This window comes from Ambystoma mexicanum, chromosome 2p (assembly GCF_040938575.1).
Source record: "Ambystoma mexicanum isolate Mex_15411 chromosome 2p, UKY_AmexF1_1, whole genome shotgun sequence".
Classification (NCBI taxonomy): Eukaryota; Metazoa; Chordata; class Amphibia; order Caudata; family Ambystomatidae; genus Ambystoma; species Ambystoma mexicanum.
This window is the reverse complement of record NC_090923.1, coordinates 51298424-51314286: the sequence shown is the minus strand read 5'-3', so window position 1 is coordinate 51314286 and position 15863 is coordinate 51298424.

The following is a 15863-nucleotide window of genomic DNA, read 5'->3' as shown; positions in this document are numbered from 1 at the left end:
AAAGCAACCCTGCCAATATACACAAAGGTTACAGCGAACATAGGCAAATCTATCTACTTCACAAATGGGTAGAAGACCACACTTGACAATGGCAATTCAATATTAACACTGTTGCATCTTATCCTGTGACTTAAGCTTGCTGACAAATCACAATGACCTATATATTCAGAGTCGGGGAAATAAAGGACATCATGTACTAAATATTAAGCTAAACTCAAAATACTTGGCCAAAAAACAGTGCATTTCATCATCAGAATTCAATCCAATATGGGCCTTTCTTTGTAATCTAATGATCCAATGACTCTGACTGCCCCAGCTTTAATTCCTCACTAAGTGGATTACATTTCTCAATTGCAAAATAGCTTACACTGCCAGTGATCCTCTGTAACACTCATCAAAATGCATGACTAACGGATAGGCCATGTTTTTAATGTTCATGGGACTAATGTGCTTGAGAAACCTCTCCTGATTAATGGACTCGAGAAACGTGTCTTGATTGGTCTAACTGTAGAACCAACATTTTGTCGATCAAAGGGAAAATAAATATATGCACCACATGGAGTGTGGCCTGCCTGATGTTACCTTGAATCTTATTTGCTTTAGGCAATGCCTTGTGGGTAAACTGCCAAATATGAAGACGAGAGTCAAATATCTTGCATTAGGAACATTGAAAAAATCCTGCGGAAGTAACAGTTAACCATGAACTGCTGCAAGTCTCGTTATTCACAGCCTGATAATTGGAGCCCATGGGTCTCCCAAGTTGGGAAGCATCCTTAAGGCGATAATAGGATTGTCTTGGCAACATAAATCACGGTCTTGCTCTGGACTATTTTGCATTTCTTCTGACGTTCCGAAGAATGTATGGTGATGAACCTAACAAGCCCTAAAGGCTTATCGCGATTTACTGGTTCACCTCTAGGAGGTTTATTCTCTAACAGACTGACCATCTTGGCATTAAGCCATCTAGCATAGGCCAAATGAATGGCCTCTCAACTGTACCCACAAATTGTAACTGAGTTTCATGAGTAGATTCGATCTTGTAGTCTTTATCGTGCTGAAGAAACTCACCATTGGGGACATCCCAGCATGTAGATTTAGGAAAAGCTGAATTTTCCTGTAAAGTTGATTAAAGTGAACTTGGCATCCTATACACTGAAGCTTTTAAACCACCATGATAATTTACAAATTAGAGAATGTAACTATGTAAACTCAGTCGGGCAGCATGTCCTAGCGAAAGTATATTCCCATTTTTGTAATTCAAAAGATTGACAAACTCATTGAGGCTCTGGTCATCACCAGTGCAGATTAACAGTACATCATCAATATGCTAGTACCATTTAGATATGGAGATACAAAATACAAAATCTGGCCACATTCAGAGACAGCATATGTACCTCCTAAAACCACGCTGTGCAAAATATTAGCATGCACTTTTTCCCTAATGGATGTGTCCCTTAGCTGCTGGAAAAAACTATCTTGAAATATGAATATATTATTATATCGATGGAAGTGGTTGTTGTGCATATGTAACTCAATGCGTTGGTATTCTGACCTAGGGTTTTGATTTAAACAAATGTCTCATTGCTGGTCAACCATCCTCATGGACTCTTTCCGTGTACAGTGAAGTCATACCCAAAGTGACCAAAATAGCTGTATCCTGGATTGTCAAAAGGTGGAGGGAGGGACGTCGGCCACTAAACAATCCAAAGCCAGTCATGCCGCTGAGGTAGACAATGACTGCATAGCGGGCCCAAATGCCTGGTCGGTCCCTAGTGCCAGCATGCTTGCGTGCAGACTGCTCTCTACCCATCCTGTACCGGTCTTACAGTGTACTTGCCAGCGTCTCTCGAATTTTTCCAGGAATGCATCTTGTACCAGCAAGAGGCGTCTCTGTGGTGGCCCTGACCCAGCAGCCTGTATTTGCAAAGGAAAGGTCCTAGCATCACCCAGGAGTGATAGAGGTCCACCGTGTGTGAGAATCCAAGTGGAGAGAGAGTAAGGCAACATCACCTATGTAGCCTGGTGCTGCAGGAAGGCTAAGCGGGTGAAGAGAGAGTCCAAAGGAGATGCTGCTTCCAAGCGCAGCAGTAAGGAAGCCTCCAAGGGGCGGTTCAGTGATGAACGCCCAGTTGCCCATGCACGGAAAAGGCCCCTCCACCATCAGATGCTAATAAGGAGAGTGTACCCGCTACCCCGGAAAGAACATACCGAAAGACCTTATGAGCCAAGGCCACAAAACAAAAACATAAACTGAGAACTCCCAACAATGCCAAGCTCATCATATGGCAATCTCATGCAGGAAAAGGGGCGGGCTTAGCCTCCATTGAAAGACTCTTCTCAACACATACACGCGCTGGGAAAAAAAGGCAGGCCTGAGTTGGACAGGGAACGATGGCCATTCAGCACAGGGGTAGAGTTACCAAAACAAGGGACAGGAAGCAGGAAGTGTGGGTTCGGGTGAGGTAAGCAGTGGAAGTGGAGGTGGACCAAGAGACCATCAGGAGGAAGAAGGTAGCATCAACCTGTGGAGAAGGTTAGGTATTAGCTTAGGAGTGATAGTGATTTTTCAGTGTGCATGTTTGTGTGGTGAGTGAGCAGAGAGGATAGTGTAAGGAGTGAATGTGAAGTATGTGGTGGAGGGTGTTTTATTAGCAGTCGGTGTAGGAGAATAGTGGTGGGAGGAGCAGAGTAGTGGTGGAAGGAGGAGAGTAGTAGTGGGATGGACGGCCTATGGGTCCATAATGAAAACTTTATAAAAAACTTTAGAAAAGATATTTGGAGAACTATTGCACCAATAATTGCTTTGGTTTTTAAATTAAAATGCAAGACTTATTGGTCATATATGCTCACTGCACTTGCACGTCTGAATGCCACAAGCCCTAGTAGAACCACAACTGTATATTTATTGTTTTTCTGCCATTGTTATTATTTCCCCTGTTCCCTTACCATTTAGCCTTGTGGCGCTTTGAAACAATTCTGTTGTATAGGCGCCTAACAAATGCTCAATAAAATAAAATATATGTAATCGCAATGTTGATGATCAAATGTGGTATAGTTATTTTGTTCTTAGCATTATTTGCATTTTTGCTTATGCATACTTTCTTTACTTTAATTCTTTTAAATAGTTGTTGATTAGTCCTGATGAGCCACATGTTAGCGGCGAAACACGTGTAGAAGTCTTTTTTGACAAAGCCACTAATAAGCCCTCGTCTACAAACCAATTGATCTTAACACATGGAAAACAATTTCACCAACACATTTTTTCATAACGCCACCAAATGAGGCATGTTCTACAAAGCTACTTATCCTGATATAGAATTGAGCCAGCGTAAAGCTTCCGTTGCATCCTTACCGTCTCAGCGCTGAAATATTCTGCATTTAACCTATATGTAACTCACCTAAATTCTACCTATTTTGACTTTACGCAGCTCGTTGCTGTAATTGGACTTTACTATGTCAGCACTTGCTGCAACTGATTTGGACTGCAAACTTCCCCATTTTGACTTTTTCAACTTTCTGTAGCTCCTTGCTGTAATTGGATGTTAATGTGGCAGAACTTGCCGTACATGGACTAAAAACTGTAACCTACCTAATTTGACCTTATGTTCTTTACTGTGGCAGCACTTGCTGTAAAGGGACTTAAAACCTATTTGTAGCTGCATACTGGATGTAGCCCCCTTTTCCTTGAGGTGAGGCTCTCAATCTTTGCACACTTACCAATGTCGCTTTTTGCTTATTTGTACCTGCATACTGGATGTTGCCCCTCCGCACCATGAGGTGAGGCTCTTCCATTTTGTGCACCCTTACTAATGTTGTATTTTACCTATTTGTACCTGCATACTTGATGTAGCCCCCCGCACCATGAGGTGAGGCATTCCCAATCTGTGCACCCATATCAATGTTGCATTTTTACCTGTTTGTACCTGCATACTTGATGTAACCCCCGCACCATGAGGTGAGGCTCTCCCAATCTGTGCACCCCTACTAATGTTGCATTTTACCTATTTGTACCTGCACACTCGATGTAGCCTCCTGCACCATGAGGTGAGGGTCCGCAGTCTGCAAACACTCACCTATTCTGTTTCTAACCAATATGCACTCTCTTGCACTTCTCTAATGTACTATGCACTTTCTGTAACTAGTGCCTAGATACCTCTGGGTGTTGTGCGCTGAAATAAATGTGAAAATAAAAAATAAAGATCTTAAAGAACCAAGAGCACGAGAAGCAGACACAAAACCAAGGACAACAATAATTAGAACCACACATGATTATCGGTATTGAGACTACTCGCATGATAAACAAATTAAGCAAGAGTGTGGGGGCCCTCTACCAAGAACAAACATGGGTCAAATATCCTGTTTCTATGGAATTTCTTCCATTCAGGATGGTCTACAACCACGTTTTAGATCACTGGACCCTTCATAGAGAAGACATATCCATTTGCATATGAGCCTTTGACCCACGCACATGGGCAATCCAGCACCGAAATGCTCTGCAATTCTCTTTACAAGAGTACCATCAGCAACCCCAGACACGTGTTTCGGCCTTGTTGGGCCTCCTGCGTGAGGTGAAGCTGAGCCTCTGTAAACCACAGTGAGCAAGGGGTCTACATCTGTATTACCCTTTGTTACTTAGGATGAAACACCAAGTTTAACAAATTGAACAAGAGTGTGTGAGCCCCTCTACCGAGAATTAATATGGGTCAAATACCTCGTTCTATGGAGTGTATTTCACTCGAGAGGGTCTGCAACCACGTTTTAGCTTGTTTATCATATGATAAACAAGTCTTGTATGTTAAAACCTTGGGCAGTGTTGAGGAGTGACTGGGCTACACTATCCCGTGGAAGAGGTGCTGTGACACCCCATGCCCTTCACAAATAACTGGAGGCCCACACGGTCACTGCTGGTCTCAACTCCATTACTTTATTAACTGCCACAACTACCCCTTCCGCCCGCTTTCCCCCGTCACGTCCTTCCCCCACCCCAACCCCGCTTTCCACATAATGATGTGGATTGGAATGAAATGTGAACATGACAACCTTCCTCCTTTTTAAACACTTAGTCTGGTATTAACCTATCTCTTCAATGAGTCTAATGGGTTTAGGCTTTCCCTTATCAGTGAAAAGTGGGGACCTGCCTGACGTCCTCTCGCTGTTGTCATCTGGAACCTCATCTCCTAAGACATCCTCGTCCCCCCAGTATGTGTCATCAGAGTCTTCCCTTATCCACGTGTCTGCACCGCCCTCGTGTTCCTCCTCCGAGGCACCCCAGGATGTCACTCCGCCACAACAGTCTTTGAAGCATGACACATTTCTTGTGATTTCCTGTCCTTTCTCCTCCGCTGCCGTGATCATGGTGCCTTTCACCTTCGTGACTTTGAGAGGACCAGGTGCGAAACAGAAGTCCTCATTGCTTTTCTAAGTTTGGTGTACTAATACTCTGTCGCCTTCCTCAAAACTGTGCTCTGGGGCCTCTCTCCGCTCATCCGCTGCGATCTTCATTTTCCGCTTCTCTTCATCGTCTCTGGTTTGGACCTCTTCGTCCTCCGGTATGGTGTTGCCCTCCGGGGGTCCTTGCGGTAGCCGTGTCTCTAACCTGTAGCCAAATAAGAGATCCGCAGGGCATTTGCCTGTGATGGTGTGGAGTAGGGGTGTCACGGTATTAGTTTTATGATGGTACGATAACCTTCTTGCCAAATAGCAGATGCAGTTAACTAATCTTAACAAATATTTTCTAAAAGGTCATAAATTGTCAGATTTATCATCACAAACAAAATCAGGCACCCAGGGCCAGAATTGGGCTTTTCAACATACTTTCCATTGAAATGCCACCCCTTGCTTCCACCAAACACACACACTCGTGTGGAGAGGAGGAGGGGGGGAGCCCTGCTGCGACTGGCAAACCAAACTGAATAGCTTTTCTTAAGTGGTCATTTAGGCTTTTAGCTCCCCCACTGGCTACTGATGAAGCTGAACATGTTGCCATCTTGATAACTTTCATGCCACCGATCAATGGAGGCTGATGGTAGTATACGCTTGTGCGCATACACACACACACACACACGCACTCTCTCTTTACGTTACAGCCTTTAGTTTACTTGCGGGCCAAAAGGTGTTCAGTAATCACAGGCATGTTACCTTTTGGTATGGCAGCAGGGAATACCCACAGAGATGAGTGAATTTCACAGTGTGACTTATTATATGTAAATTCAATGATAGAACCAGGGAAATCCCCCATTGTCGTATGTTTACAAAACATTATCCATTATAAATATATAAACCCCAAACCCGCCAACCCAAAGTAAACCCTTTTCCTTCTTGGCACTGTATTTATTCTTCCTATTGCTAAAATATTGATTTTGTGTCAGGCACGTGTGGTTTATGGGATGGCATTAAAAACTGCTCCAACTGAAACTACTTGGCAGACGGCACATCCAACAGTGCAAGACCAAGACTGCGCAGCACTTGCTTACTGCAGCCTTTCCAAATCGGATTGGAAAGCACACTTTTAAAAAAAAATCTTTTAATTACATTTTTTAACAACAAACAAAGCAAACCCAACCCCCCCCCACTCTCTTCCCTCCCCCCTCGGTGCCCCTTTGGGAATCCCTTTTTCATTTTTGGTTCGTCTCGACTCCAGGGGTTCAACATAGGTCCAAAAGTTTAAGGCATTGCGGCCGCCAGCCAATCCTGAAATCGTCCCTAAGAAAGGTCAAAACCTCCCCACAATCCCTCGCAAAGTTCTGCAGGGCATTGTTCATAGCATACGAGGCCCATTCCAACGCAACTAACTCCCAGACTTTGCACAGCCAGTACTGAAAAGTTGGAATATTCGAGCTTGTCCATCTTTGGGCGATTAGTGACATACCTGCTAAAGTTAACAGTACTTGAGCTCTTTCTCTAGCTCGTAGTTCCCCTTGCTCGTCTCCGCTCCTGATGCCCAACAGTGTTAGTTCCGACGCCCTGCCTCTCCCTTTCCCAAACACTTGTTCCTGCGCCCGTCCGATTTCTTTACAGAAGGGCTCTATTTTTGGGAACCTCCACCATATGTGCTCCGCCGTGCCCTCCTTCCCACAACTCCTCCAACAGCCCCCCGATGTTCCAGGGTATATCCTGTGCAGGTGAGCTGGTGAGTAATGCCACCCGAAAAGAATTTTATACCAGGCCACCTGAATTTGGGAGGCTCGTGCTATTTTAGGAATCCTGTTCCACAGTTTTTCCCATTCCCTCTTTTCTATGCCTCTGCCCAATATTTGCTCCCATCTCCCCATATACGTCCAGCTTTGCCTCGGGGTGGGCCCGTCTAGTATCCTATACAGGTGTGAGATCAATCCTCTAGATCCATCATTTGACACTAGAAATTTCTCAAAGGTGGTTAGAGGCCTGGTGGCCGCCTCTTTATTCTTGGGGTGTAGCAGCCAATGTCGTAGTTGAGAATACTGCATCCTCTCCCCCTCCCCCAGTGCGAAGTCCCTTTTGCAATCGACAAAAGAACTAATCTCTCCTCCTAAGAACATATCGCTCATCCTTTGGCAGCCGCCAGCACTCCACTGCCTGAAAGCTCCCCTCTCAAGACCCGGTGTAAAATCTTTATTGTTATGTAGGGGTCTGAAGGGGGATGGGAATGTTGTGATCCCCTTGTGCTTCACCAACCGGTCCCAGTTATCTGCTACTAGTTTAGTGATTGTGCTTGCATACATATGAGCCGGCCGATGTTGCTTCGGGAGCCATAAAACTTCCTTCAAGTCAAGTTTTGCTACTGCCCTGTCCATCTTAACCCAACACTTCTCTTCCTCTTCATGAAGCCATTCCCTTATTACCCTGAGTTTAGTTGCCTCGTAGCATTGTTTAAAGTTAGGTAAGGCTAGACCCCCCCTCTGACCTTGGAGCCGTGAGTTGGAGCGTGCTCACGCTCGCTCTTTCCCTTCCCAAATGAAGTAATTTGTTATAAATTGGAGCTCCTTAAAGAAACTTGCCGGGACTGCTTGGGGGATAGCTTGGAATAGGTAGAGGAATCGCGGCAGCACCACCATTTTCACTGCTGCCAGCCTCCCGAGCCAGGAAATGTGGAGATTTTGCCACTTGCGAAGGTCATTTTTAATGTTCTTTATGAGATAATTCGCAGCATACCATCCTACGAGTTTAGGTGTAATCCTTATTCCCAGATATGTAACCTTCCCTGGGCGCCAGGCAAAAGGCGTTGTGCCTTTTAGGTGGTCCCTCTCCTCCTTCCCCAGAGCTAAGTTCATCAATTCCAATTCCCCCATATTGATACGCAGTCCCGAGGCTTCCCCAAACCTCTCCAGCAGTGCTTTACATACGCCAGTCGACTCGGATGGCCTAGTGAGAGTAAGCAGCATATCATCGGCAAAGGCCGCAACTTTGTGCTGTCTACCTGTAAATGGGATGCCCCAGATCTCCTCTGTTTCCCGAATAGCCTGCAGTAGGGGCTCTAAGTAGATGGCATACATAAGCGGGGACCAGGAGCAACCCTGTTTCGTTCCCCTTTGCAGACAGAACAAATGAGACGTCGCTCCATTTATTATTATTCGTACTTGGGGCCCCTCATAATTCGCCTTTACCATATGCAAAAAAGATCCCCCGAGCCCCATCCTTTCCGTGGTTCTGAATAGGAACGACCACTCCACCAGGTCAAATGCGTTTTCCGCGTCCAACGATAATAAGATAGCCGGAGTGTTAGTTTTGTCTACCTTTTCAAGGAGGCGAGCCAGCCTCATTATATTGTCAGATGTTTGCCTCCCTTTAATGAATCCTGCCTGGTCCTGATGTATCAGGTCCGGAAGGAACCCCTCTAACCTGTACATAAACATTTTAGTGTCAACATTAATAAGGGCTGTCGGCCTATAGGACGATCGTTCCGTGGGGTCCTTTCCTGGCTTCAATTTTAGGGAGATCTTGGCCTCTTTGATCGATGCAGCTATTTGGCCTCTATCCTTAAAAGAGTTATAGAGGTGGATCAATTGTGGCGTTACTATGCCTGAGAAGGTGTTATAAAAGGAGGCCGAGTAGCCATCTTGGCCCAGTGCCTTAACTGAGGGCATTTTAGCTATGACCCCTCTCACCTCGTCCTCCGAGATTTCCTGGTTTAAGCTAATTTGGGCGTCCCTGCTGAGTGTTTGTAAGTGTAGTTCCCCCAGGAAGTCCTCCTGTACCTGAGCTTGAGGGACCTGTGAAGTGTACAATGACTCATAGAATTTGACCATAGTCTCCTAAATGTCTTCTAAACGTGTGGTTAGGGCCGTGATTGTATTTGTTGACGTTGCCCCCCGGAGGAGACGCGCTAATAGGGCGTCAGCCTTATTTGCTTCAGCATCGTATTTTTGTCTTACATACAACAGGGCCCCTTCTGCTTTCTTGGTCCGAAGAATGCCCAATTGGCCTACCGCCCTCCGGTATTCCCTCTGGTTGTTCCTAGTTGGAGCTTCCCCCACCTTCTTCCTTGCCCTCTCTACTTCTGCCTCCAGCTGCACCTCCAGGGCCTGAAGTTGTTTAAGTCAAATCGCTTTGGCCGCTATAAATCCCCCCCTCATTGTGGCTTTAAACGCATCCCACCTGGTGTCCTCACCTGTATCACCGCTTTTGTTATTCTCGAAAAAGTGTCTCATCTTTTCCCCCATCTCTTCTCTGAGCACTGGGTCCCTCATAAGATGGTCTGGGTATTTCAATCTCCAAATCCCCCCCTCCGTTTCCCAATTCCAATTGCATAGCTACAATTTTATGGTCTGCTATCCCCATGGGTCCAACCTCAATTTCCTTAATTCTGCCTTCCAGATCTGCTGAGACCCATATACAACCTATTCTAGATTGCGTCCCGTGCACCTCTGAGAGGAAGGTGTAACCCTCTCAGTTCCCATGAACTTCCCTCCACACATCTCTTAGACCCAAGCCTGACATTCTCTCCCTAAGTTCTGGCGAGGCCACCGCACCCCCCGCCCCACTCCATTTTTCCCCGATCTATCTCTGGCTCTATCCCAGCCTATATTCAGGTCCCCCAATATTATCATTTGTCCTCGTACTTGCGCCTCCAATTTCTCTAGGGAGACCCGCAAAAAAGCATCTTGAACTGAGTTAGGAGCGTATATAACCACCACTGTTAGGGTCGCCTCCCCCAACTTGCCTACTACCATTAAAAACCTGCCTTCTTTGTCTCTTATGGCTTCCTCGACATTGACGTTTGTTGTATTTCGGATAGCCAGAGCCTCCCCCCCCGCCCCCAGTTTGTGTAGCCCCTGCCGCTTTAAGAATTTGGTCAAAGCCCCTTAGCCTAAGACGGCTCTGGTCTTTATGTAATAAATTAGTTTCTTGAAGCCCCAGCAACTCTGGTTTCTCTCTTTTCGTGAAGAGCCCTAACTTCTTCCTCTTCAGTGGGGAGTTAAGCCCCTCACATTATTGGTCTCCCACTTGAGTGCAGATTTTTTTGGATGTCCCTTACCCTTATGTCACCCCCAATTATCACTCCTCCTTTGTTATGTTGAGCCCCATTCTTGGGATTGGCCTGAGTTCCCCGCTTCAACCTCCTTTCCCATCCCCCTCTCCCTGAACTCCCCTCCCTCCCTGAAGCCCCAAACCTTGGGACTTTTCGTCTACCCCTTATCCTCGGGCTCCATCGCCCTCACTGATCCCATGACGTTTGCTCTTCACTCCTCCCCACCTCTCGTACTCCTTTCTGACCACCACCCCATCGATCCTAAGCTCATTCCTGGTTATCCCCCTCCAAACTTCCCCCTCTCACTCGTAGGCAAATCTTTGCCTTCTTCCTTCCCGTTGGGGCCCCATGGAGCTGGTCTTCTTCTCCTCCTTTGGCCCACCATTGTCCACTCCCAAGGTCTGGGTCTAGTTCCTCTTCCAGTCTCGGTCGAGTTACCCGTGCTGGCCAGTTCCTGGTCTTGTTCCGGCTCAATGCGTAAGATGTCCACCCCTTCTTGCGGTATGGTTATTCTTTTCTGGGAGACGTCCCAGTCAAAAAGCAATCCAAATGGGAAAGTCCATTTATACTTGATGCCCCTCTCTTTGAGCTTCGCTGTTACTTGCCTCATCTGGCTTCGTTTGAGTAGCGTACTGTTGGACAGGTCTTGGAACAGTTCAATTTGCCGGCCTCTGAATACAATCGACTCTTTTCGTCTAGCAGCCCCCAGGATCGCTTCCTTTTGTGAGTATCTCGCAAAGGCAGCCAGAACATCCCTGGGTCGGCCGCTCTGATTTTTACTGAGGGGGCACACTCTGTGTACCCTGTCCAGCTCGATTTTGTCCGGGGATGTCTCCCCCAGCAGGTCTGCGTATATCTTCTGAACTGTTTCTTTCAGGTCCCTGTCCGGCACTGATTCTGGCAGCCGTTTCATTCTAATGTTAATCTTTCAGGACCTATTTTCCAAATCCTCCATAGCGATCTCTAGATTACGTGTTGCCATGTCCAATCTTTCAATAGCTTTGCTATTATCCATTGTTTCTTTGCCCACCTCTTGTAGCCCTTTTTCTATGATGTCAGTTCTCTCACCCAATTAGCCCACCTCCTGCTTAATTTCCGACATCGCCGAGTTAATATCTGCTCTTATTAGATGGATTTGCTCTTGAAATGTTTCTGCCAATGTATTCTGTAGTGAGAGCATCTCCCCATGCAGATCCTGTCGGGATATATGTGCTGAAGTTCCTGTGTCGGCCTTCGTATTCTGGGCTATATCCCCTTCTTGCTGGTGCCTGTGATCCTCGCTGGGGTCCTTATTCACCCACATTGTTATGAGAGGTCCAGGGTTGTCCCCTTGTGGGAGGCTACTTTTATTTGACCGATTCCTATTTTTAGCAGCCATGTGTGAGGGAACTGGTGTGCGAATGCTTATCAACAGAGAGAGTGTTGTCCCCGAATCCCCCGCCCTAGGGAGGAGTTGGTTGTGCCTTTCTTTGATGTAGAAGATGGAGGACCCTGGCCCACCTCAGTGGTGAGGGGCCCTGTTTCGCCTAAATTCCGAGCTGTCTCACCGAAGGCGATGAACGGGACCCGGTTGTTATTACCTAAGGGAGAGGCTGCTCCGCAGGCCGGGATCCCGTTGAGGCCAGCAAATGCACCCCAACTAGTGCTGGCTAACGTTGGAGCGGTCCACCCTCGCTCCCAATCCCCTGACCTGTTGCTGGTGGTTATCAGGGCTAGCTTCCGGTGGGTAGGCGGTATCGCCAGGAGAATTCCATCGCCTGCTTACTGGGCCTCTTACAGTAATTCCGAGTGTCCCCTGAGGCCCTTTCAGCCCCGATTTCCTCTTAGGTGTGCTAATAGGGAGTTTAAAGTCTTCTTACCCTGAGTAAGAGTGTAGAGATCCCTCCTTCTAATGCCGGCTAGCTCCCTCTCTGGGCCTTAATCACATTTATGGCTGTGGCCTCCTCAGGGTAGCGCTTCGTGCCGGGAGGGCCTTAACCCTCCTCCTCCACTGACTCTGGATCTAGCAAACCCGGGGCCACCCCCTCTCCATGGGCTCCCGGGTTTACCTTGGTGTCCTGGCCACTGTTCGCCCCTCTGACTCTGGTGCTGTGGTGACGCGCTCCTCCGCTCTTTCTCCGCTTCACCCTGGTCCTCTGTAGTGGGTGTGAGGGGGAGTGGCTGCCTCTCCCGTGTCTCCTGGCCCCTCTCCCAGAGCCGCCGAATAGCCGTCACTGCTGTCTCCTCCGCTTGTCCCGAGTCTCGGCGCTCGGTCCCCTATGTGGGGCAAGCTGCGCCAGCCCAGGTTCGCAAGGTACTCTCTAGGGAGGCCGACCCCGCTGCCTACGCCGCCTCCGCCAACCCTCGGCGGGCGTCGCTCACAGCCAAACTCTGTAGGGCGCAATGCTGGAGCAGGCGACTCCGCTTGCTTCTCCGCCACAGCCCGCCCTCCGCGTTCGGAGCTCTCTGCAGAGCGCTTCCCCTTGGGACCTCCGGAGCTGTCCCTGCAAAGCGCGCCTCCCAAGCCTGGCTGTGCCCCGGGATGGAAGATCGAATCAGTCTGGCTCCTTAATGAGCCCGTCCTCAATGTCTCCGGGCAGGAATCCGTAGGGACTGCTTCTAGGGGTGCCGCCCACGTATGTTTCCCACTTGAAAAACCTTTTTCACTCCGCTCGCCGAACCTGCAACCTAATTGGGGTGGTGGAACTGCATTATTAGGCAGAGGAGCTCCGGAGCGCCGTCGACAACGTCTATCTGGTGTCGGCGGCCATCTTGGAATCGAAAAGCACACTTAACGGTATGAACGGTATACCGGTATAAACAATGTGACGGTTATTATTTTCAATTAAGTGGTTCACGTTATCTTTAACGGTATACCGTAATACCGTTACATCCCTACTGTGGAGTGTGCGCTGATAATCGTGCAGGAGCTGGTACAGTGTCTGTTCGAAATGTTTATGGGACAGCTGTGCCACTTGTAGCACCCTCTTGAGGTTCCTGATGAAGTGATCAACCATGCCATTGGCTTGGGGCCAGAGAGGCGTAATTGTCCGGTAATTGAGCCCCATGTATTGGGCAAAGTTGGCAAAATCCATGCTGGGGGACGCATTAGGTCGTGATTATATGGTCCAGGACTGGGATGACTGCTGTCGCTGCAATGAATGGCACTATTTTTTTTTTTTTTTTTTTAATTTTATTGGTTTGTAAATTAAACCTTTAAAATACATAAATGTTACAAAACAGACAAACAACATTCATCCATTTCCCTTTCCCTCATTGTTCTACAGAAGTATCATTTCCCACTGTCCCAGGAGAGATGTAACACATGCTCAGCCGTTATTTATGGCTACATTACTGGTCAGCAATCGATCTTCAATTATTGCTAAAAGATGTGTTACAAGCAAGACTAGTTTCATATCCCTTCCATTAAACATTTGTTGCCACCAATCTTCAGCGTCCATTGACAGATGGGAGTCACTCCAAGGGCCCAAGAGACAAGGTCTTTCCGTTCTTAGCCCAACGGAGAAGAGCATCAAATGTTTCAAAGTTTCAGGTGCTTGAAGACAACAGCGACAGGTTGGATCTAAATTTGCATATGTTGACCAGGCCCGTAGCCGCTCTTTTGTTTTAAACCCATTTAGCCTGAACCACATGAAAAGTCTTCGGGCGTGCGGGTCTGGAAACAGTTCAACGTATTTTTGTGGGTTGTTATATGCCCGAGCTTCAGTAGGAACCTCACACATTATTTTAGAGGACGTTCTTTTTGAACATGTTAGTTCCCAATCCTCTCGCCATATTTTTATTTTTGCTGCATTCGGGTTTGCTTTGAGAGTATCTATCTTAATGTCATATTCAGACATAAGAGCTTCACAGGGTTTCATCCATAATGCCAGGATCCCAGGTCCGGAGGAGGTCGCACCATGGAGTATGCCAAATTGCGGAATCTGTTCACTAGTTCTCGTTTTCCGATAAAGTGATAACAGATTCCAACAAACTCTCGCATGAATTGAGATCAATGATAGTTCGTATCTTATCGAGTACGTAGCCGTTCCTTTTGGTAACTTAAGGACTTTGGTCCAAAAGATGTTCTCAAGAGTAGACCATATTTCCCAAGTACAACCCAACGCATTTTCTGCCCCATATGTAAGTATAGGTATCACCTTTTGCTCATAAAAACGTAACACTGCTTTCAGAGAAAATTTCCCATATTTATTGTTTATCACCTGCGCTTGACACGCCAATTGTTTGCATTTACGTTTAATCTCAATTTTCCATGGTTCGTCACTGAAGCTGGAACTGAGCATCATTCCAAGGTATTTCACATTAGGCGAGATAGTTAGCTTTTCTTGGTTTAATGACCATGTTAGATTTTTGCAAGCCTAGTTTTGCCACTTTTTAAGTCTTTCAAAACCAGTATTTCACACTTCTTTGTGTTGATAGACAGGTGGTTTTCGATCACATATTTCTGGATTGCATTAATTTTCCTTTGTAAACCAATCGGTGTTAAATCCAGCAATATAAGATCGTCCGCATACAACATCCAGCTCAACTGGGATTTATGGATCTTCGGCGGAAAGATGCTTAAGCCTTCAAAGGAGTAGCCAATAACAGAAATGAACAACCCTAATAATGTTGCCGCCAGCGGGCAGCCTTGCTTGACTCCCTTAAAGGTGTTAATTGGTTGAGACAGCGTACCAGTTTGATCCAGACGGACCCTTATAGAGGTTCCAGTGTGTAAATCTTTTATTGCGGCAACTAGGTCTTTCGGGCAGCCCCATTCTTTCATTTTGTTCCATAGCCGTGCTCGATCTATTGTATCAAATGCATGAGAAAAATCAATGAAAGCAAGATAAACCATTGTTTGGGTTCTAATTGCTTCCATTTTAAGTATATTTAACAACAATAGATTCAACGAGCATCCAACTTGCTTGACAAAACCAGTTTGTCTAACATCTACGTGTTTCGAATGAGTTGCCCATTTGACTAACTTATGCTGCAACATGGTCGCGTACACCTTCCCTAAGACGTCAAGCAAGGCGATCGGCCGGTAATTTTTAGGGCATGTTCTGTCCCCTTTTTTAAATATGGGGACAATCACCGCTGATTTCCAGGATTGCGGTGTCTTTCTTTGGAGATTCACTCTCGCAAAGAGATCCACACAGAAGTCTGCCCATAGCTCTGGATGTTGCTTGATCGTGAAGTTAGTCAAACCGTCAGGACCAGGAGCCCTGGAATTTTTGGCTTTCTTAATTATACTCATGATCTCCTCTCTCGGGAAAGTTAATGACGAACCTGCAGCACAGTGATGGTCCAGGTTAGCGTCACCTCCAGAGTCTTTATATAGTTCTTTGAAGTGTGAAATCCATGTTGTTTCAGATACCATGGAAGCTTGTAACACTGACTGGGATGCCTGTGTGTTGTTAATGAGCTTCCAAAA